Source organism: Hermetia illucens, chromosome 1, assembly GCF_905115235.1.
Source record: "Hermetia illucens chromosome 1, iHerIll2.2.curated.20191125, whole genome shotgun sequence".
NCBI lineage: Eukaryota > Metazoa > Arthropoda > Insecta > Diptera > Stratiomyidae > Hermetia > Hermetia illucens.
Genome location: NC_051849.1, coordinates 70,209,641 through 70,234,240, shown reverse-complemented (window position 1 = coordinate 70,234,240; position 24,600 = coordinate 70,209,641). Strand labels below are relative to the sequence as shown.

At 38.2% G+C, this 24,600-nt stretch overlaps 1 protein-coding gene across 2 annotated transcripts in view; it reads right to left on the bottom strand.

Annotated features, from left to right (window-relative positions):
• Positions 1–24,600, bottom strand: part of LOC119652732 (serine/threonine-protein kinase N) — a 263,540-nt gene that overhangs the window by 175,572 nt on the left and 63,368 nt on the right. The window contains exon 1 of one of the 2 annotated variants that reach the window (XM_038057050.1): positions 5,687–6,820. The exons of the other annotated variant lie outside the window; for it this stretch is intronic. The gene's annotated coding sequence lies outside the window, so the exon portion shown is untranslated. Of the gene's footprint in view, positions 1–5,686; positions 6,821–24,600 lie in introns of those variants that run through there. 2 annotated transcript variants of the gene reach the window in all.

Sequence of the window (24,600 nt, the reverse complement as noted above, 5' to 3'; positions counted from 1 at the left end):
TACATAGAATATAAGGACAATACATATTAAAGAAAGAAAAAAAAAGCCTAGTGATGATCTAGACGAAAATGATAGGCACCTGGTAGAGATATCGAATTTTTATACCTCGGCGCAAATTCAAAACGTTTGGGGTTCCTTACTAAGGCGGGCTTAGACCGAACACCGCTTGTTGCACTGTGAATAATGACGATACTCTACATATAGCGGACCTAAACAGCCAACCCCATACAATCTACCCAATCTTCATTATTTTTTAAATGATATTATATAATATTGGAAATACATATACCTAAAACGAGGAAACAGAAAAAAAGGAAATATGAAATCAAACAAAGCCTAAAATTGAAGCTCCCAACTGAAATAAACAAAAACAATCCACTCCTAAAATTGTAGTGTAATTTGCAGGAGTGATAAAACATCGATATATCCTAGACGCCTTGACGCTTCCATGAACTCAGCGACATTTTGATAATGCGATTTGGATATTGCAGCAAAACTCAGCGTTACCTTGCTTTAAAAAAAGTCTTAAACCCAAAGTTAACTCGCCTCCAATGAATGCGAAACAATCGACTAGGAAAGAGTACTCTCAATGAAGTACAACCACAAGGACAAAGGTCCTGCCATTGAGATACAGAAGAAATAGCGACAAAGCCCGTAGCGATGATATACATAATACTCGTATTGTCCATATGTATAATACATTAAAAGGATACAGAAAAAAGAAGAGATATCAGGTGAATGACTGACTGACTGACAAATGGGATGGAACAGGACACATTGCCATGTGCGATAATACTAGCTCGAAAGGTGGCTGCTTTAATTTGTTCGGGATGAAATGCCAAACACAGCTTGATAACAACTGACAACAACTGGACGAAGGAACTACAAGTTAGTGAAAAGCTCTCACATGTGGTAAAACGGTTTTTTTAGAGTCAAGCAGGATATACTTTCCCGGCTCTTGTCCTTTCTGTTACTTAGATATACTTCAAGTTCTGTAGCGACTTGGATGACTAATGGAGGATTTTGTATCAGAAATTCACTTCAGAGCGTATTCTAAAAAATCGATATTCTGAAATATCAATGGTGGGATTTGTATCGTGACGTCGGATATCAGTCGACGTGAACAAATATCTGAGTCAAATCAGGGTGATAATCACTTCAAGGCCCTGATCCAATTGAATTGCCGCGCCAAAGATTATTATTATGATATACTGCATTAACAATTGATGACCTCGAAGTAGTGGTTGTCAAAACTGAACTTACGGCCAGAGGGCTCAGATAGAATAAATCTTTTCCACCAAGAGAGTAGAAAAACGGAGGAGTTGAGACTGTTTTGAAAGAATAACACATCGAATAACATTTGCTGATATTTCGCACCAACTTACCCACGGAACATCAATGCACTAAAGTACAGATAAAATGAGAAAAGATTGTCTTTGTGACCCTTGGTAAAAATTATCATAATAGCGAGAGTAATGCACTGATTAGCATTCAAAAATGGGAGAATTAAGAAAGCACCGAGGATCCAGAATTGATTGAGATTGCTGGCGAGAAACTCATCTAAACAAAGAGTAAGGAAGAAAATGACAACGGATACGAAGCAATATGCATGCTCGAAAGAAGAGGTTGGGGAATAGTTGAAGAGAATCACGCAGTGCGGCTAGTGAATTTAATGAAAATGAGAAAGGGCTGGGAGAGGCTGTGACTCTGAGATCTCACCCATTCATATATTGGCGAAAGTTTGACAGTGAAGCGATTTTGCTGAACCAGATTAGGTGACATCACAGGCACTTTCAAAAAGGAGGAATTTAATTAGAGTGCGAGTCAAACACATCCGCAGAAAATTGATATTGTGCTTAAGATGTGCCTGTGGAGCGTTACCAACGCACGATCGAATTGTTTCTACCGTTGGTTTCAACAAAACGGGTGGCACCTCAAACCGCTGGCTAAACTATGAATTTCATTTTTTTTGTCTGTTTGCAGTTGAAAGAAAGTCACCATTGATTTCAACAAGACGTAGCTACATTTGATACCGCTGGCTAGAGAATGTATATTTGAATGTTACAGAAGTGAGCCTGTGTAGCCAGTTAATTGTTGCTAATCAAAATTGCCGTTTGGCACAAAATAGAAACAACGATGAGCATTTTTCATCGAATTCAAGAACTGCAGCATTAGTTTGATTAGTTTGCACTGAGCAGCATTAGTTTGATTAGTTTGCACTGAGCAGCAATAGAAGGGGAATGAAAGTAAGAAGTCGACAGAGACCCCCCCTTTAATTTAATTATAATCATTATAATGATCTAAAAATTACTTGTTACAAAATTAAATTAAAGGGGTCCCTCGATAGAAACGTTATTTTAATCTTTTAACCATTAAGTCACTTTTAGGGATCATTTCTTTTGAAAACCAAAATAATTAAAATATTTAAGAGCGTTCCCAACTTTCTTGCTCCCATAAATAATTACCGCTGCCCCAATTTAATTTTTGGGAAGGAAGAATCAATTGCGGCTATAAACACGAACGCATTTTTTATGTTTTATTTTGAATCCTGAGGTCATAAAAAAACCAGTAAAATTTGAGTAGTATTAATTTTTGACCTAGATCTTATATAATCCATTAAAACAAATAATGAACCAAAAGGATGGACTACTTGGACTATTTTTAAATAACTCCAATTGTATCCTCACTTACTACTTCAAAATTGGTATAAAACTTATAATAAACCATTGACACAAAAAAAAAAAACAAATTTGAAGGTCTGAATTTGGAATTGAAAATTTTGAAATTAAAATGAAAAATTCTGGAATTGGTTCGGAAATTTCTGAAGATAATTTAAAGGGTTCTGAAATTAGTTCAGAAAAATTTGATTTTGCCTTGCAAAGCCTCGATGTGCAACTGCAAGGATCTTCCAGAGAACACCAATCTACAGGAGAGAAGGAATACGGGCGTCAAAAACAACCCATGAAGGACTGAAACAGGAAATTGCTTGCAATATAATCAGATGGAAGTTGAAACTTCGTAGTTACAAGATCTGCCGCAGAAGATACTTCAGTGTGGAGGCTAAAGTGAAACATTTGGAGAAGAGTCGACGAATACGATCACTAACTTAAAGAAAATAATTTTCATAGATGAGAAAAATTTCCCAGTTACCTCTTAGAATATCAGCAGAAGACTGTTTAGAGGGACATGTTGGTCCAACTTTTAGAAAAATTAAAATTTTTTTATAATTGATTTTGATAGTGATATTCACTATCACTCTGAAAATATGTTTTCAATAATATAAAAGTCCAATTCGATTTTAAAAATGAGTGACCAGAGAGAGAGAGTATAGCGCGGCATGTAAAGACCGGATTTTATATGCTTTCGTCTTACTTTTACCTTTCACTTCAAAGCATCTGGATGAGCCATATGAAAGGAAAAAATGCAATGTATGTGGTTTAAGGGTAGATAAGGTTTTTCAAAAAATATTTGCTAAAACTTCAATTGTATTTTGATCAAAATAAGGTTTTTTAATGTTGGGATGCAAAGACCACTTGACCGATCGCTTTGGAGTCTGAATAAGCCATTACAGATATTCAAAAGAATAGAATGACTTACAATGAGGTAGATTGTTTCTATATATTTGGTGCCAAAATTCGTCAAATTTGAAAAAAATCCCATTTTGTTTTTGTTTTTGGGAAAAAAAAATTAATTCTAGGTCATTTTATGGAGAATTTCATGCGGCTTAGAAACCGTCTTTTGCTTATTTTTGAAACATGCCAAACTCTAAAATCAGAAATGTTCGAAAATGAAGCTGTAGGAAGCTATTTTTCTTATTTGCATAAGTAATGAAAAGTCAAAACTTGATGAAAGATTGAATCCGGTAGAACTGACAGATACTTTTCTGATACTCTAAGAGCTACAGACGACGTAAAGGAAATGGAGCACAGGTGCCAAATGGAAGTGTAATGAGACATTATTGCTGATTATTGATGCGTGGTCACTTAAACAAAACCCGCAAGAGAAAGTCATTCAACAAACACTTCCATGCAAAAGGAAAAGGTACCACAAGTATGTGTGTTGTATTTTCAAATGTCGTGTTTCGAAAAATACTGATAAGACGAAAAAAAAACAAATTCCGTAATTAGAAGGTTTTAAATCCCACAATCAACTATAAAATCCAAAAGGAAAACAAAATGTTTAATCCGCAGACGTGCGTAATCATCGGCACGCGCAAAAGCCGACTCTAATCAGAAGTCTATACTGAAAAAGAGACAAAGCTTTGTTGACGATCTGAAGAATTTTTCAATATAAAGAATCTAGAAAATAATATCTTTCCTTAACACTGCAGGTTGTGTTTGCCGATAACAGCAGTAATCCGTCGAGTATTCTAATAACGTATCTTTTTTCTAAGGAGCAATATTCGTCCCATTTTTTCCGTAAATAATTCCTTGCACAAATTAAAATTTACTCAGGTCTACCATTCAAAATCTCTATGGGTATGGATATCCAAATGTCTAAAAATATGCTAATATTCGACTTCGACAGATAAATCAAGCAATCATCATTAACAATAAAAATTTTAAGCTAGTCGCTAGACGAAAGATACAATTTCTCTAAATTGAAAAAAGCAACAACCAACAGACGTTCATGGGCATAAATCATTGACAGAACCCAATAAAATTGGCAAAGTATCAACACACATCAGCAGGGATTAAATGGAAGTCTGCAACGTTTTATTATAAAAATGGATAGTTTTTGAAAAAGTTCATTATAAAATGTTATATTTGGAAGTACCGGTTTATGTTTTTGTGGTAATGTTGTGGAGAAATGATAGAATAGAATTGAAAGATGAATGCATTCAATGGATACATAATATTTTCTATTGTTGAAACTGTTTCGCATTAAAACTTATTGACACGTGAAGCTTTTTCACCTCAGATACAATTGAAATTATGGAATTGAATGGATTTCGTCCCAGCATGAAAAAAAAAGAAATAATGTAAGGAAGCAAATCAAAATTTCACACTAGCCGCCATTCAAATCATTTTAGCTTTTCTTAAATGTTACAAAATGTAAATCTTTTTCATCTGCCGGCGAAATATTTAAACTGAGTTGTTCCCTGGAGTCTGATTGCTAAAACGGAAGCGATGGCATCATTTGGTTTTGTCTTTCATTTCCCATGCATATATTTTGTTATATAGTTGAAAACATCATCAAAATTATAAAATTATTCATAAAAAGCTATTATTCAGGAAAAATACAAAACAGATATTCAAAGTAAGTGTTACCCAAGGGAGAACAACGGAATGCTAATGCACCGGTCCAAAAGTGAATTGTTTTGACGCAGATGAACAAGAAAGAGGCTAAACTTGGCATACAAACTTAGACGATTTACGCCGCTGTGAATAAGATTGGGGAAGCCTCTTGGTTTCCTTGCTGTAGGGAATCACAAAACAACAAACTAACCAAAAGCGATAGTAACCATCGAAAATTAATCATAATTTATTGATAACGAAACAGTGCTCCCTAGGCAACCGAAATACACATCTCCATTTGAATAATGATATCATTAATATATACCAAACATTTGTGCTAGATTGGAGCGAAATCCTTTTGAGATTGGGCACGAAACTTTATATCCATAAAATTTGCACAAAATCGTTTGGGGAAGAAACCACTGTTGTTGTCCGTAAAATGAACTTACAGTTCGTACTCGCACTGCACGATATCCACAAAGGAATATAATTTTAAACAGCACTTCTAGCGTAACACAGTACTTCCAAGTAGGAAGTCCTCTTACTATCGAAGGGGTTCACTAAGCACATTCCTACATCATTTGTTTACTAGATATTAATGGTCACTGCAGTAATATCCAAAACTAATTGCAAATTTGGAATTCGTGAAAGGAGGTCGGTTCGGACTTATCGAGTTTGTCGCATACACGTTTATTCACTTCAAATTATTTCGTTGGGACGTTCCAAATAGATTGAACTTGAAACTCATTTATTCTCAGAAAAAAGGATCCGTTTCTTTTATTAGGTTCAAAACCCACAACCGGAACGGACTGCAGTCACACTAAAGGTTTCAAATTTCAGCACTTCGCGAATGGAAAGGAAAAAGGACATCCGGTTCGCCAGCTACGTGGCTAAGCCCTTTCAGTATGCCGTCCCGTGGCATTCGAACAATCACTGCACAAGCACTTGCTATTGCCAGCCTGTAACAGCTGAGTGAAGAGCCGAGCGATTCCGTGGGCTTATGAACGGAAGCCGTCCGAACGTTAACTGTTTCAATTCCTAAACATCGAACATAACATATTTTTGTTAGGCTTCGGAACTACGCGCCAACCATTCCTCACTTTCCGTTCACTACACTGGGGCCGGTACCGCCACTACGACTCGCTTTCCACGAACGGGTACGCCAGTGAACACATGTCGAATTTAACCGCGATTCATGTTTTCAGGTGTGAATAACCCAAGTGTAGTGAGTGTGGCTAAGGTTCGCGCACAGATGCTTAGTATGCGCGCTAACAGCTCCCCAAAAGAAGCAAATGGGAGATAATCCATTTCAGCTCCACTTTGACTCGGGTAGAATGAAAAAAATCAGTTACAGCCCGTTCCATTGCACCATAATTACTCTCATGTAAGTCTGCACGAAAGTTAACCCGCAAATGTAATCAGACGATGCATAGCGCATTAACCAGGGATTCGGAATTGCAATCAGAATCGAATTTATGTTTCCATTCGAGAAATCGCTTGGACGAGACAAACACGACGTTCTAGTGGACGATGGAGCGCAATTTTGTCCCCCGAGCTCCAAGACGTTTGTTTGCTTCCACTTCAATGGTGTATAGTCGCGAGACTGACTTCAGAATGGAGGAGCTCGCCGAGTATTTGATGACAAACTCGAAACTTGGGAAGAATACAGCGGGATGGCATGGGATGGATGGTGTTGGTATCGCGCGTCATGTGCTCTGTTGTCTAATTGTAATGACAGTACCCAAACTCCAGTCCGAATCTACGCCTGCAGGGCTTCCCGAAGGTATCATGTGAAAGACAAGCACCAGTGGGAAATGATGAAACATTTTATGGATAGGAAATTTCTTGTAGAAAATTCTTTTAGTTAGTAAAATGGAATAATTTTATTAAGGGTGCTACATTCTAAACTGACCAACTGAAATAGCAGCAGCAGCATATTTAGAGGTCTAGATGTCGTATGGAGACACCAAGATGATTGGTTTTTAAAAAGGAAAGCTCCTTTGTGGTCTACAGTTGGGTGATAAAAACAATTGTAGATAATTCCCTATTGTACTATAGATGGTTTTCTTCGTATATCCTAGCAGATATTATACATATTTCGAACATAACATGGATGTTAGGAAATACCAAGATGATTTTTTCAGATTGGTACTTCCTCCGAATTGCCCCTTAAAATAGTTGACTACTTTCCAAACCCCCTTTAGAACTGACGCCAAAACTGTCACTTGTTTTGGAAAATACTAGCCGAGACTTTTCCTTAATACCCCACACGTCTATATTTGGCAACAAACATTAGAATTCACAGCACGCGTCAGGGTTCAGTTAAAAACTTTCTGAAAAAAGTGCGTAACAGACAGAGAATGAACGGATTTTAATAAGATTCTGTTTCCCATAAAGCCTTAAAAAATTGCGGAAAGCGTCTCCCATTGCGAAGATGAGAAATGAAACAAATAGGGAATGACAACTCCCCTTCATTGTGAGTTATTGCATATGCAATGGAAATTACTGTGGCTGCGCTAGAAATACGTGGCGTAGAGCAGTTCAGAAAAAGTGGAAGCTGCTCGGAAAATCATAGAAGGAGTTGAAACACATTACCTGGAACTGGTTATCAAGGTGCTTTGGCCCACTACGTTTGCAATACGGATCAGATGTCGGTAGAAGTGTTGATTAGAAGGTGCAAATGGCAGTAAACTCATCGCCCTTTAAGGAGGAGCGATAACTTCATTGTTGGCTATGTGATGCTATAGAATCCACTATCCTAAAATGGACGACAAGTGGGTCACCTCTGAAACACGCAGCATAAAACAGTAAAAGAGAAAAGCAAACTTCTTAAGAAGAGTTGAATAGGACTGAAACACGTTTCAGCAAATAGACAGCAACGACGCATATGTGTGGTTGATTATATTAACCGATTGTCAATTTCTTCCGTCCATTTTCACACTCAGAGCGCAATTAATAGACTTTTTTTAAATTGCGATTTCCCAGAAATGAAACATGGTCATTTGAGTTTTTTTTTATTTAAAAGATAAAAAATGTATTCGGCTGTTGTTGTAGGCAAAATTGTATTTGATTCAGAACTGTTATATTAATTTTGAGGAAACTATTTCTCTGTGCGAAAATTATTGGGTTTCATCAGACTCTACACCATTTTCATTCATTTTAGTGAATTGTGTAGCGATTTGAATAGGAAGAAATCAGATGGCGTAAAGTCGGGATGCTTGAGTCTGCACTGTTGAGTTAAAAAAGCTGATTGTGGCCAGTATTGCCACGATGAAAAATGGTTCGGCCCCTCCCGTAGAGGTGGGTATGAGATGTATGTAATATTGCAGAAGTGATATCACCTTAAAGTGTGATATCACATTATCATCGTGCGCGATACAAACACTACCAAGCATTACAATATCGTCCAACATTACCGCATTACAAAAATGATGTTGTAATATGAAATCGCATTTCAAAATATCATCTAACAGTACCACTAATTGCAATACAAGTCGTGGCGGCAGTTGTCGATGCCGAGTATTGGGTTGACTTTGAGATTGCTTTAGGTAGGTTTGGGGCTGGCTTTGGACTAGAAAATGATTTCGCGTGTATGCGAATATGAAGCTGCAGATTCTTGCTTTTGAGTAATTGATTTGTAATGTCGGCCAAGGCGACTATCGAGTGCTGATGCCGAATTTCGGTTACGAATCTGTTCTAAAGAATGGTTTCAATGGGAAGAGATGATTTCGATTTAGTATGTGATAGGCGTACTTTAATTATGCCAAGAAAAGATAACACCTAAGTCAGGCAATACTCGTTCACAAGAGCCATAATTTGCTGTTCTTTGTATGTGAAAATATTGTACTATCTATTATCTTATATCTTTATTGGATCTTCTGTTTTTTTTTCTTCTTCTCCTACGAGAAAGGTTTTTTCATTCTTCATTGATACTTATTTGGCGCTGCCGTATGTTTTTCGTTATGAATGTAATAAATTCAGGCGAAATTATTTTAGTAATACGTAATATTTGCTACTTTAGACTGCAGATTGTTAATATTTCATCATATATACGGTTAGGGTAATGAAAGGCGATATTCAAAAAGTAATGTGATACCACTACCTGCTATGATGATGTTTGGCACAAGGGAGGGTGGGGTAAATATAGGACTACTAATACTGATTTTGTGATCATGTTGATGATATATAGTGTACTGCACAGCCTTGGTCCACCATCATAAGCATATTATTATCTCCTTTCCGTAATGAGGAATTCCACGGCAGAAGAGGATGAGAAAGAGGCGATCAGCTTGCTATTGCTTAATAACTTCATGTTTCACTTACAATCTCTTCTCTTCAATTTGTCACAGGAGAGAATATCTTTCAAAATACTTAACAATCCTTCAAATTTGTTATGCAATATTTATAGCTGGAACGTTTTTCTGCAGAATCGGTTAGGTATCTGACACACAGTGCTCAAATATCGTTTCAAAATATGAAACCAATTATAATAGAAGAAAACACTTTCAATCCAGTACAGGGTGACGGAAAGATCGTAATTAGATTGACAAACTCGGTATCTCACCAAAGCTACAATTTAAGCAGTTGTGTGCTTGTCAAGCCTGAAAAAAGCACGAATCGATAAAGGCTCTCAAAGCCATTCTGGAAATCGAGTATAGTAAATGTTTTGAAGATGTAAGAAACGTTGTTATTAGTGTATTAGGGCCGAGGAAGAATACTTTGAAGGGGATGAAAGATGTTGAACTCCGGATTCGAATATCGATTTCAGGTTAGTCTTTATGGTTGTTTAATTTTTGGTTAACTGCCAGCATCACAAGTTCGATTATCTCGAGTTTGAATCCTGATTATGCCAGGGATGGCATAATTGAAAATGTAATGGACGAAAGTAACAATAAGAAAGAAGAAACTGTGCGGATAGCCGATGCCCCATAAAATGGTAAAAAAAGACTTATTATAACCTTATTAAGAATAAAATAAAAAATAAGCCCTAAGAAAAAGTGAACAGAAGACATCTGAAGTAAAATTTATAAAAATAACTAATCATGTGTTCATCAAGAAATATAAACACAAAACATCTGCGCAATTGTAAAAACTTAGACGCCAGAAACAACCAAAATATTGAAATAGATTGACCAAAATAATCGCTGCTGAAATTCTCATCAATCTTTCCAAACACATGCGTTGAAATAAATCACAATATTCCAAACAGCAAAACTGATGATCATTGATAAGAAAATTCAATTTTCACTTAATACTACTATCAAAATTCAATATACTTCTTGTGATATCGCTTATCCAAAGTTCACAAACATGCACTTCTTTTAATCCAACCCACAGAACGCCATAAATACCTCAATGAATTTCAAAATCATCAGCCTATATAAACTAGCTAAAAAAAACCTCAGCCGTTTAGATGTGAGCCATGTTGACTCACAGGATAAAAACAAAATATTTTTTTAGCAAAAATTGATATTACCAGAAAAGACGTTCACTCAAATTAAAGTCAGGGTTTTATTAATTGAAAAATATCTGCAATGTTTCGAACGGAATTATCAAGAGCGATGCAAGTGATAAGCAGAAAATTACTCAGAACTTCCTGAAGCAAAATTGGCTTTAACTTCTAGAAAAAGGTTATCAACTCCATATAGAACTTCAAAATCCCTTCAAATTGGGGGTTGTATGCAAGCCCAGGAAAGAGAAATAAGAAAACAGAAAATTATTTCAATGGGGCAAATATGCCCAGATACAAAAATTGTCTATAAATCCGCTGAGCTGAGTACTCTAGTATACACTAAAGTAATTTACGCATAAGAAAAAATACGCTCTCGATAGACCAAACGGATGAATTTACTATTTTCACTCGCTGCGCAAAAATAGAATCATATTGATGCACCATCAAATAGAAAGAAATGTTTGACTTGACTTTGTGGAGCAAGCACTGACGGCAAGTTTTCTCGTGGTAAAGTCCACCCGTTAATACCCATAAGGATTTCATGCCGTTGATGACTTATTGGAAACATTGTCATCTCATTTTTTATTTTTAGAAAGAATATATGACAAAAAGCTCTGAGGAAGGTTGTTCATGAGTGAATTCGAACTCCATTCGTAAATCTGAAAAACCTTGAAAAATACTTTGAAGGCCGCTTTTTGAAGTAAAGTCAAAACCTTTCTGCCTGACTCGCACGCGCTACTCCCATCTACTGCTGCGCCAGTTGAGATGGAATTGGTAGGCATATGTAGCCTATAAAATCTTAGCCACGCATCCTTGTGGAATATTAATTGAAGGGCCCATTTAGTACAGGAACCAGGTCTTACATTTTAAAGTAGGGAATTAAGGAGTTAAAAAATATAAACTTGAAGTAAGGACTAATTCTCAGAAACTATCCAATTGAGAAATTTAAAAAAACCAAGATAGTGCCCATAAATAAGTTTATCTTAGAAGTACCTAAAAGGTAATATAATAGGGCATAATCTGGAATCTGATAGTGGACACTTTCTTGAAAATCGTATATAGTATCGTATAAAAGTTATAAAATGCCAGCATTACATCAAAGCCAGACCTAATTAATTCATATACACTATCTGTTAATCATCTATTATACAAATGGAAACTTGTGGACTATAATATTTTCATTTCCATTTCTGAATTGATTTTTGCTATAGTGACAAAGTTTGAAAACAAGTTTTGGATTTTTCAAGTAAGAATATTAGCTCTTGTAGTGTATATGCAGGAAGCAAGTCATATTGTGATCTATATTACTGTATAATATTGTGCTTTTGGCATTAAATTAGGTTTCCGAGAAATATAGTATAACATACTATTATTAATTTCATTTGAGTAGATACAGGGATCAGGGTATTTGGAGGCATTCATGTCACATAGAGACATCAGGATTTTTTTTTCTATTTTGGGCTAGGTAGCTCCTGAGTATGACCTCTTTTATCTCCCGTACTTCCCCACTTTGCAACTAATATTAAAACTTCTTAACTATTCGGAAAATTCTACTCGAGACTTTTCATTTGATACCCCACAACGTCATTTTGGATGAATTTTTTTCACCCATTCCCCTCTTGCATTTATAGAGAGCCCCCTAAGCTTGACGCAGAACAATGTCATTCACTGTGTGCGTGTAGGTCCATATTTCCAATCTTTTCACCAAATGTCGTATCAGTAGGTTACCCCCGTTCCTGAGAAAAGTGAGAATATGATTTTAATGAGGTTTTCATCTCCACATCATGCCAAAAATAAATGGATGCTAATACGCTCCAACTGAAAGTTCTTCAATCTAGAAACCTAAAAATGATAAAGTAAAACACTCAAAATTCCCTGATTCAATGGAGCAATTATTTATCAGAGTAAAGTCTAATATAACCCACATTCCTACTGGGATTTTTCCTATCATTATACCATCAGCTTCTTTCCCGACACCAAGCCACATAAGCTTCAATTCCATACATATCACCTTTCAGCAATTGTGCTGTTCACTACACGCTACAGATAGTGGGTTTCCCCTCGACAACTTCAAGGCAATACCAACACTTTCTGGGTAAGACATAAATAAGAGCCTCCACAAGACTTCAAGACGCGTGCTTTGCGGCTGCTTGCTGCCTTCTTTGCCGCTTCATTTCACCCATTCCAAGCCCAGACAAGCCCCAAACATCTGACGTCACACTATATTTCTTTGAGCGTGCAGATAGTTCTCCAACACCAATGTTCCGTCAACGTCATAACGTAGAGTTACCGATGCTGAAGCATTCATTCCTTAGGAAATTTACAAATAAATATCTCTGTCAAATGTGATTATGTTTTTAATTTATTATAGAACTGGTTACCATTTTTGGGAATTCTTCTCGAATGGTACAATCTGGAAAATGCCGATGGTTACAAAGTTGCGAGGTCTATCTGGGAGCCGCTACTATGTATACTACTATACGAATGCTAATGAGAAAGGCGAAACTAGCAATTTTAGATGTTACTAAATATGGATTTATCTGAGGGATTTGTGCACTTTGCGGAGTGGAAAATATATACGCACTGCAATTAAAGTTTCAAACTTCGATAATGACCTATAAGCGCGAGCAATATTATCATGGCAATGTGCATTAAAAATTCATGCTGTTTCTGGCGGTGGAACTGAAATATCACATATTGTTGATACGCAGTAATACTGATGATAACAGGTGTCAATAATCTATAAGGAAGCGGAATTCCACATTTAATGCCAAGTTTCTTTCAAGATAGTTTGAATAGATTTGAACGAAAATCGGTTATGGAAATTGCCATTTTAATTCAAACTAAATTCAGTAAATATATTCATTCATAAGATTCGTCAGAACAGGTGAAGCATGCTATATTTTCCAATCTTTAACATGGTGGTACATTCTAGTATTGTATGGCGTGTTTCCTGAAATTGTGATGTAGTAATACTTTATGGGATAAAGTTGGAGTACAAGGCATTAGTAATATGCTTATGTTTAGCTTTATTTTTCAGGTTATGATTGGCAATGGAACAACATTGGCATTTTTTTTTGTGAATCTCGGCTTATAGTTCCAAAAAGTGATAGTGGGTAGATTCTATTGAAAAACATACAGGAGAGAGAGTCAGCACACGCGGGCAAAGGGGGAGATCATAAAGCCATTTTTTTCCAAAGCCAATACTCATGGAAGCGAAGGAAGCAGTAAAAGTACTAAAATAAAAATGGCCGAATTGACACTCCTAAAAGCAAGGAGTACGACATTAAGTTGGATTGAATTGTTTCTGAGAATGGTCCTCTCAAAGAAATGATCACTTTCAGCCCCCCGCACTTCCCACTTTACTAACAAATGTCATAACTAAGGCTTCGAAAAGTACTAACCGAGACCTTTAATTTGATACCCCACATGAATATATTTGACGAAAAATAAAATTTACACCTGCCCTTTGCATATGGGAATCTCCCTTAAATTCGACGTAAAAGGATGTAACTCACTGTATGCGTGAGGGTTCACAGTTCCCACCTTTCAATCAAATTTGGTGTCAATCTGGGAGACGGTTGTCTCCAAGGGAATGCGTGTGACGGACAGACAGACAGACAGTAAACCGATTTTAATCAGGTTTTGTTTTACACACAACCTTAAAAATGGACAATCGGCCAGATATCCCCAATGGAACAGTAAAACGATGGGAAGAAAGCACTGTCCTACAACCTGGATCAAAATTAGCACCGCACAAAGGAGCGATATCAATTTTGAAGAACAATCTTATATTTCACATTTTTTTAATAAAATACGAGGACTTTTGATCAAGGTAGTACGAATTCAGATCAAAAGTTCCAGGACTTTTCAAATTGCACGCTTTTACGTCAACGTTGACAGCTCGTTCGGTGCTCATTTTTTTAGCGGGAGATGAAATGGGTTGCAGACAAGTTTATTCCACGCCAAGGATCAAAAAGCGCATTGCCTGGAGGTTTGCAGGAGCTCTTGGAAATGGCTAATGTAAACTTCTTTAAAACCATCATTACATGTGACAATTCTTGGGTTTTTTGTCAAAAACTCGATGACAACCTTTCCCCATCCCCCTATTTTCCTAATCTGACTGCGTGTGACTTCTAGTTGCTCCCAAAACTCAAGTACCCAATGAAAGGACAGCGGTTGCAGACAATAGAAGAGGTCAAGAAAAAATTGCTGGAACAACTGAAAAGCATGCATAAGTGGAATAGACAAGGATAAGTGTATTGACTCCCAAGAGGAATATTTTGAAGTCGAAAACAATTGTAAATGTTTGTAATAAAGAGTTATTGAGAAAGTCCTGAAACTTTTTGATCAGACCTTGCATATCCAAGTATACGACGATACAGCATTCTCGAAACACACTCTCAATATTTTGGCATACGAGAACTCTTTTTTGGGCTAGGCACCAAAGTTCTTGTGTAAGTAACCTTCTATTCACGTTTTCCCACTTGTCCAGAGCTAAAAATCAACAATATTCCTGGATTTATCTCCAAACTGTCCGGATAGCTCAGTGGTTAGAGCATTAGCTCTCACTGGTGGCAGTGGGATTTGCATCGTGACTTGCCGTCGGACACCAGTCGACTCAGCTGTGAATGAGTACCTGAGTCAAATCAGGGTAATAGACTCGGGCGAGCGCAATTCTGACCACATTGCCTCCTACATTGTACTGCAGTGTACCGTTACGGTCTTGAATGAAATGCTCTAACACACTTCAAGGACCTGATCCAATATGGATTGTTGCGCCAACGATTATTATTATTATCTCCAAACTCCATCTCCGCCGTTCATATGAGTTTACTTTACATGATAATGACTTAGTGTGAACTATAACTTCGTTAAAAATTAGAAAAAAAATGTTTTCTAATTCTAATTTCTAATATTCAATCATGATAGAAATAAAGGCCTGTTAGCTAGAAAATGCAGCCACCCCTATGACATTTAAGAAGGGATTGGGAAAATATTCGGATAGCTCATGAGAAGTAGACAGCTCCCGCAGACTTATTTACATATCTTTGGTTTTGGAGCAGGAACATCTACAATGGATGCTATCATGGAGATTGTGGATACTGTTAACCGAGCTGAGGCGCACCTCGTGCTCCTCGTAACTTTTGGTGTAACTGATGTTTCGGTCTTGAGTTAACTGACGGTATCTCTATTTCTAGCAGGAGACGCCTATTCATGGGTGGAATGCAGTCCTTTGTTCACTATGGGCAAATGCTTTTGGCAAGGTGGTCCATCTTATACGTCTTGTGCAAGAACAGAGACTGAGAGCTTAGCGAGTGGCGTTTACATACCGTGCTGTCTCAGAACTGACTATGATGATGATTGTGGGATTTATTCCCGTTGCCATAAGTAAATTAAAACAAACAAACAACATACACTACATGAGTGAAATTCTATTGCTTTCAGTATAACTTGTACAAGATAAGGAAGGTACGATTCCCCTACCGTGTATTCCTCACTTGGGTGGTGGACGAGGCAGATCATACCTTTTTTCGTGTAGAAGGTGGGATGGGATTCGTGATTAACTTTATGCAGATACAGGAGACCTCTCTCCGGACAGCATTTGCCAATGGCATGCTGATGAGCGGTGGCAAATAGTAAAACTTTGAACTAACAATTCCCTTCTTCCTGTCCGCTCCCTTTGGTGAAAGGAACTCTTTAACTTGCAGGCTCTCTAAGGCGGGAGAATGAATTGGCTAGCGTGAAGTAATGTGTTGAACCTGATTACTGGAATGTGGGTAGTCGGTAGTCCGACGGCTTACCGTTGCAGGAGTCCGACCTTATTGCATAAACTATCACAGCCAAAAAGAAAAATAATACATAAAAAAATACCTTGATAATAGAAGCTCGGCAATTAGAACCAATTATTCCAACTTCAGTGCAGGACATTTAAATAAATTATTTGCTATAATTTTCAAGCTTTTCTAATTTCTACTAGTTTTAACTTTCAAGCGGCTACCATATTTGGATTGCCTTCAAACTTTTCCGAATTTTCTCTCAAATTGTCACTTATACTGATACAAAATTTGCACTTCTAGAATGAACTTAAGGGGGGTTTCCCGGTAAATTTTGAAAATATAGTAATATACCATTAGTAACTTTAATTGAGAGGATACCGTGGTCAGATGTATTTTGGGGCCTACATTTTGTGTAGATGCATCATTGTGATTTTTTCAGATTTTTCGATTGGATAGGTTCTGAGAACAAGACCTATTTCACATTTTGAGTTCTCATTCCCCTTTGTTTCACCCAATATCAGAAATAAGAACATTTTCAAAAAGTACTAATTATATTTTTTATTTGATACCTTACATGACCATATTCGCATATATTCAGTATCATCCACCCTCGAGAAGGAGTGCTACTCCTCCCCGGGAGAAGCGCACACTGGTGCTATATAACTTTTCTTCCTTATGTCATCATCTACTCCTACTCCAAACTTCATGTCAATCAGTCTTGACCGAAAGAATTCGGAGGTTGAAAGCTTAAATGACTGGACTATTGATCGCTGCTTTATTTACGCTCGTAAACACGATGCAGGTATGAATTAAAACAAGTGTGCAGAGGGTAGGGAATGCGGAGCAGGTAGATGACAGAAAAGAAGGCAAGGTGAAAGCCAAAACACCATCTGGAAAACCTCGGAACAGACAAAGAGACTTAATGCGATCTCTACAACGCGCGACTTCAGCTATTATCGGTGGCAATCGCCTGAACGAAAAAATGGCGGCGAAGACACTAGTAGGCAAAGAAGAGACTTGGGATTGAAGGGTCATAAAAGCAGTAATTAAACCGATTGGTAAACTTTTTGGCCACTCTCAGACTCCGAGGACTCTCATTAGCGTTGTGGTGCGCCGCTTTGATGTAACAAGCTCCTAAGATCATGACTGCTGAGCAAGGGGCAGAGTCCAGTCGGCTCAGATCTTCAAAGCTAGCCCGTAACGTTCACACCCTGGAGCTAGAAACCTTTCTGAGGTCCTCAAAGAATGATTTACCTAGTTTCCGTAGCCTAACTAGAGCTGGGCAATCGCAAAGGAAGATTCTGATGGTTTCTTCCTCTTCTTCGCTTCGGCAAAGGGCTTTATAGGGTAGGCCGAGTCTAGCGGTATGGTCCCCTATAGGCCTGTGCCCGATGCAGACGGCCGTAATCTTGTATTCATTGCAGTAATAACAAATTTATCTAGAGCTTCTCCTGCACATATGAAAATGTCATTAATGTGAACTCATTCGAATTGAGGTATTGCCTAAAAAGACGCCTGTGTTGTTCAACGAATCATCATTGAGGAATGAAAATCAATTCTACGAAGTGGCCCATTTTGGGTGGATCTCAACCTGATGGATTACAATGTATGCTATGTTTTGGAGGCCAGAACCTGCGTTAACCATTACAAAAGCTTGGTTTCATCAAAAGAATGATCCATCTCCATAATTTTCAGGTCACGTTTGCAACTCGGAATGTGCTCATATGTGACACAATAACATTACGGCTTTTGTTAATCGGATAAGTTTAGCGGTTTTAAATTCCTTCAGAAACCTAAAAATAAAAGGGTTTGTAGGGGGTTGTTGGAAACCAAAAAGCAGACGCAATATATTATCACCGGAGTTTGGATATTATTAGATGAATCTGGGCAAGCTATTTCAGAAAAACGGCATCGCAAATTATTAGTTCAAGAGATGCCAAAATACCCCAAAATTATATCCAAGCTAAGGATGCACCAAGTCAGGGGGCAATTCGTCATCGGTGTTTCGACGTATCGAATTTAATTGTGCGGTCGCTGCTTTTGGTACTTTTTTCCTTCTTTGTTCCTACCGGCGAAGTAATCAGTTTCGGTGCGTCACGTCGTGACAAAACCGTTTCCACTTCCCATTGAGGAGGAATTAGGAATTATTTCGTTAACTATGAATATAAAATTATTTTTGACTAGATCAAAAACATTAACAAAAATCATAATTTTTACGTCCTGGAATAAACGGAAGCAGGTGTTTATTCAATAAAATTAGCATCAACGAAATCGTCAATATCGGGGAATATAATTTTTTATTGTAAACTATGAGCACTTTTTCCTCAATTATTAAACCACTAAATGATCCATAAACTGTTTACAAACACGCTATCATTTACTGTAAACACACGCACCAGCTCTAAGCCAAACATTTTCATTTTTTCAAGATGGGATTTAAGATTCAAAACTGTAGAAGCTGCGCAGCTAATCGTTAGCCATCATAAGTAAAGCACATTCAGGCGTAATTGTTCATATGACCGTAGACTTCTAAATATTTAAATTTGTAACACATTGGCTATTGGCAAAAATCCAATGATTTCAAACGTAATAAACTTCGTAAATCATATTTCAATGAAGACTACACACTTTACCATGACGGCAACCCTTTACGATCTTATAAAATTCGAATAAAATGTTATGGGGCAATTCCTGCGGGACAAATAATTATCAACTATTAAGCTTGACCCTCAGCATATTATATTCATTGGGCCGGAAATTTGACAATGAAAATTTTTTAGAAAATATAATTTAAAAATACTTCAAGGATTTTAGGGGATCGTATCTTTATGCCTATTAAAATTTTACTTTTAGATAAAATGAAATCAAGTCGGAAATCGGAAGCTACAGGTTTTGCTTATGCCTTTCTTACCTCAGAAGCTCCATTTCTTTTGTAGTCTAGCGGCGGTTAGTAAATTTATAAAACATACAATATTTTAGTATTAATTTCAGCCTAGGTTTCATATAGATACATATTCATAATATTTTTTAAATTCAAATTTTTGGACCCAAGAACGGGGCCTTTTACACTTTATAGTTTCCAACTAACTAAACACTTTTATTTGAAATCGTACAATTCCTTATTTTGGGGAAAAATATCATACCCTACCCCGGAGTCAGCCTTTAATGTGCAAACACGATTTAATCATCCCTGCTCTCTTCCATAACACCGTCCAGAAAGTGCCACGCATTCTGCTAAACCCAACACCGATCGAGAGGTATGTTCATCACGTGCTTAGCCGAGAGACAGTTATGCAAACTTCCAAAGGTACGTAAGGCCTCCAATTTCGACAAGTAACAATTCTTGCAGAGGAGGTTGTCTAGGGGGAATTAACACCGATACGAATCGGCATGACTCAGGTAATCTCAATGGCTAGGCAGCCGATCGACGAGCAGGGCGCTACCTTAATTAACGAACAGCAGCAACGAGGATGTTCGAAGTCAGCAATGGTGTTGGTACCACTAGTTTCATGGTTTGCAGGCGCAGAAATAAAAGGGGCCATGCTGCTTCAAGAGCAACAGGCATGAAAACTGGTCTGAATCCAGGCGACAGGATTCGAGGGCATCGCTCCTGTAGAAGACCGGCTACATGTTTATAATCCTGATTGACTTTGGTTTAATAAAATGACTGTTTCCAAAGGTAGTCATCAAGCGAGGATAACTCCAGTGGCAGTCTTTCACTCTCCATACAGCCAATGACTCACCGATTGCCACATTCGAAACGCACACAATGGTGTCCAACTTGGGTCTGTGACAACCACACTTCTGACAGGTCACTGGCGCAGATATACAATCAACCATCATGTGGAGATAGTTGTTGTTCCGGCACGGCCCCTTCATCAACAGTCGTCCCCGCCTCAAAGCCACCAAGGAGCAATTTGGCGACTTCTAAAGAGAGGCAGCGTTCGACCATTTCACATCGTTTTGAAGAGAGACAACACATGACAAAGCAGATGTTTAAATGCGAGCACAATACCAAATCAATATACGCTACACATCATTGAGAGTTTTCTAGAGAAGCTAAGACACAAGATTCTTTCGCTAATCTACCTTCGTAGGACAATGCGTCTTTGGTAGGAGCGAGAGTTAAAGTGAATTCACAAAGCGAAGCAAGAAAGTAAAGCTTACCAACGCTACTGAGGCCAAACGCCCTAACAAGGGACACTTCCCATACTGTCATCGGCGCCGGCCTAGACCGGGCATGACTTACCGTACGTATCTGGGGTCCATTTTCTTCAAGTAAATGTTGAACAGATGCAGCCATGCAAGACTATCAAGTTGATAACTACCAAGGATAAAACCGGCTGAAGTTCGAGCCCAGATGTCATATTACAGAAACAGCAAGAAAGAGTTATGCCGTGGCTTATCGGATTTACCATCTCTTTCGGATACACATCACAATCTTGGAAACCGGTGCGCGTGGTTTTCATATCCAAACTGAGCAGGCGTGAAAATGAGTCCGCGAAAGACATTTGTACAGCACGCCTACTTCAACGGCGAATCCACAGAAACCGTTTTCCACGAGGGAATTGGCACGGGTGAGCGTTCACTACAGTATAAGTAGTATACACTAACTGCCTCCCTCGATATAGAGGGAGCATCCAGCAACGTTAGTAGTAATGCTACCAAGGCAGCCTTGATCAGCATCTTACACTTGGGATAATATCCATGTTAAAAACTAGGATTAGTCACTCGATGAGATCTGTGCGCAGAGGCATGTCCCAAAGTTGTGTTCCGGTTGATAATGATGGACCAAATTTTACGGATATTGGATAGAAACGAAATGAAGGTGGTGGCGTATGTCGATGGCTTGGTCATATTGGTGTCAAGGATGTTTACCTCCATTATATTATATGATCATGGAAGGAACGTTAGGGAAGGTGTGCCTGTGGGCCGCAAGATGGGACTCGCTATAAATCCAACCAAAAGAAAGCTAGTGCTATTAACCACCAAGAAAAGCGTACCCAAATTCCACCTCCTGCCTCTAAATGAACAAAGATTGGTTCGTTCCTTCAGTGTAAGTATCTGGCTATAATTTTGGGGCCCAAGCTATATTGGAGATTGAACATAGAACTGAAGGTTAAAAAGCCTATATAGCCTTCTATGCGTGCAAGAGGAGCTTTGCAAGGAAATGTTGTCTCCGGTTGAGAATGGTTCTCTGTGTGCGGTGGCAGGCGCTGATCAAAAAGTTCAATAGAACGAAGCTTAATAGGATTCAAAGAACCGCGTGTGCAGGTGTTTCTGGGACTCTGCAGTCCTGCCCGGCTACATCTCCTCCACTTAGACCTCCTCATTAAATACGTTGTAGCGCGCAGTGCCGTCAGACTATGTGAGTCCGAAGTAACATCCTAAACGCAGTACCTCGGCAAATCTATTCATTCCCGACGGACTATGTCACATGCAAGGTGAACTTGACGAGAAACTTTGCTGTGGACTTTCCAACTAGAGCAGAGTGGAAAACCGGCGTCGTGTGGCAGGGCTACGGCACGGTATTCTTCATTGATGATTAAAAGATGGTCTATAGAGTCGGTGCGGGAGTTTTCTTGGATACACATAGTGTTTCCGATTCGTACGGTTTCCCAATATTCGCCTGTTGATGGTTGGGGTGTGATCTGACCACCAAGGGTAACATAGGCATCCTGATCGACAGCCAAGCGGCCATTAAGGCCTTGTAATTAGCGGCGACATCCTCCAAGCTGGCGGTGCAAAAATGGCACGCTCAGGGTCACCCTTCCCTGGTCATGGGAACATAAAGGGGAATAAGCGTGCTGACGGGGCTCGGCTCTTGGCAGTCCTTCGATAGACACAGACCTCTAGCAGCAGGGTGAGACGGCTGCTTCCCTTCATGGATGCTACGGACTAGCTTTGAAGATCTGAGCCGGCTGGAGTCTGCCCCTTGCTCTTACCATAACAGTCATAATTTTGTGGCATCCAAACGATGCACCACAGCGCTAATTTTGCTCCCCGAATACCTACCTAACTACTCAATAAATTGGGATTGTTGAGATTTTGTTTTGTCAAATGCATATATCTCACACCCCATGCTCCAATAATGGGAAATGAGAAAATCTATACCACTTTCGAATACATTCGTGTGAAAAAATTAACAAACTGGAAGACAGAATTGCACGAAAAAAAGAAATATCGTGCCTTGAGTGAACAGTGTGACAACTGACATTTTTCTTCAACTTATATATAATAATTTTCTCCCTAAATTCGGGCAGGTAATTAATAAAACCAATAGCATATATAAGAACTGGAATGATTAAGTATTGAGGAACCGCACAACTTGTGCCCGAAGTACATATCTTCGTATCTGTTTTAGGAAAAAATTAACTTCTTTTTTTAAGGTTTTGTGTCTGTCATACGCATTTTTCCCGGAAACGGTTATAGCGATCAACATCAAATTTGATGGAAACGTGGGAACTGTGAACGCTCACGCATACAGTGAGTTAAATCATTCTACGTCGAATTGAAGGGGGATTCCCATACATACAAGAGGGTGTAAATTTTTTTTTACCAAATATAGTCATGAAAGCCAAATGTCAAATGTCAAAAGTCAAATGAAAGGTCTCGATTAATACTTTCCGGTGTTAGTTTTTACATTTGTTGGAAAAGTGGGGAGTGCAGGGGGAACGAAAGTGATTCTTTCACGGTTCAATTTTCAGAAAATACCCAACCGAAAATTCCGAAAAAAATCAACAGGCTGCCACTATATGGTGCCGTGGCTCCGCAATACTCCACACCCCAATACACTCCTTTTCAAAATTATAACCGCATGATTACTGAGTAAATTTTTTTATTATGAAAAGATGTGAAAATAACCAAACTTAAATTAAATTCGAAAATGTATAAAAACAAACATAATGTAACAAAAATGAAACCTAAAAATAGCAATTAAGCTTAAAAAATGTGTAAAAACATAACAAATTGAGAAAAAAAGTAAAATTGTCCTTTTTCTTAATTATAACCGCATTAATTACCTCGTTACATAAAAAAGAAATAAAACAATAATAACAATATAACCGCATTAATTACCTCGTTACATAAAAAATAAATAAAACAATAATGGGCAGACCTAACTCATGGCTTAATAATCGATAGTGTTTCCTCCCTTTTTAATCAGATTCGATTAGGCATCGAATGAATGTATTTTGAGAGCATTTGTGGTGTCAACTCATGCCATGCTCTTTCAATGGCCTCTTTCAGCTCATTTCTGGAAGAATATTCTTTATCCTGGGAGTAAATCTGTCGGACTAGCCATCCCCAGACATTCTCTATAGGATTCAAGTCTGGTGAGCAGGCTGGCCATTCAAGTGTGGCTATGGAATTCGCTTCCAACCAGGCTTTAGTGGACCTACTTACGTGTACGCTGGCATTATCTTGCTGGAAAATTACTTCATTGCCCTCAAAAGAGTTTATAAAAGGAAGGAGATTATCCTGCAGAACATTCTGGTACTCCTGGCTATTCATTCTCGCCGATGTAAATGCTAGACGCACTGTACCTTTACTACAAATGGCTCCCCAGACCATAACTGTTCCACCTCCGAAATTCCTTCTGGACAGATATCGTGGTTCCTTACGCAAATCTCGCCAGTAGCCATCAAAACCATCCGGACCATCTAAGTTAAATTTTTTCTCATCAGAGAAAATTACCTAATCAAAAATAAAAGATAATTTTGCTGAAAACATCCGCCAACAAAAAGGTTATACCTGATCCCAATGTCGTGACATGTTATTTCGGGCGAATTCCAGTCGAGCATCCTTATGATGCTGCTGTAATCGTGGTGCTTTCCTCATTTTTTCCCGTACGAGATTAGGATTTCGATTTATTTCCCGCCATATGGTCGGAATCGATACAGAAAGCTTACATTCGTTCCTTATGCCTCTTAAACTGTTCGTGAAATTTGAAGTCGCTTTGCTTATGGAACGTCGATCTCTATCGGAAAGCGCTCTAGGTCTTCCTTTTCGCTTTTTAGTACCGTAATTGTCCACATTATTTAAATAATTACGAACTACTCGATCCGATCTGCCTATTCTTGACGCTATTTCGCGTTTTGATATACCTTCTTTAAATAAGGCACTAATTTGC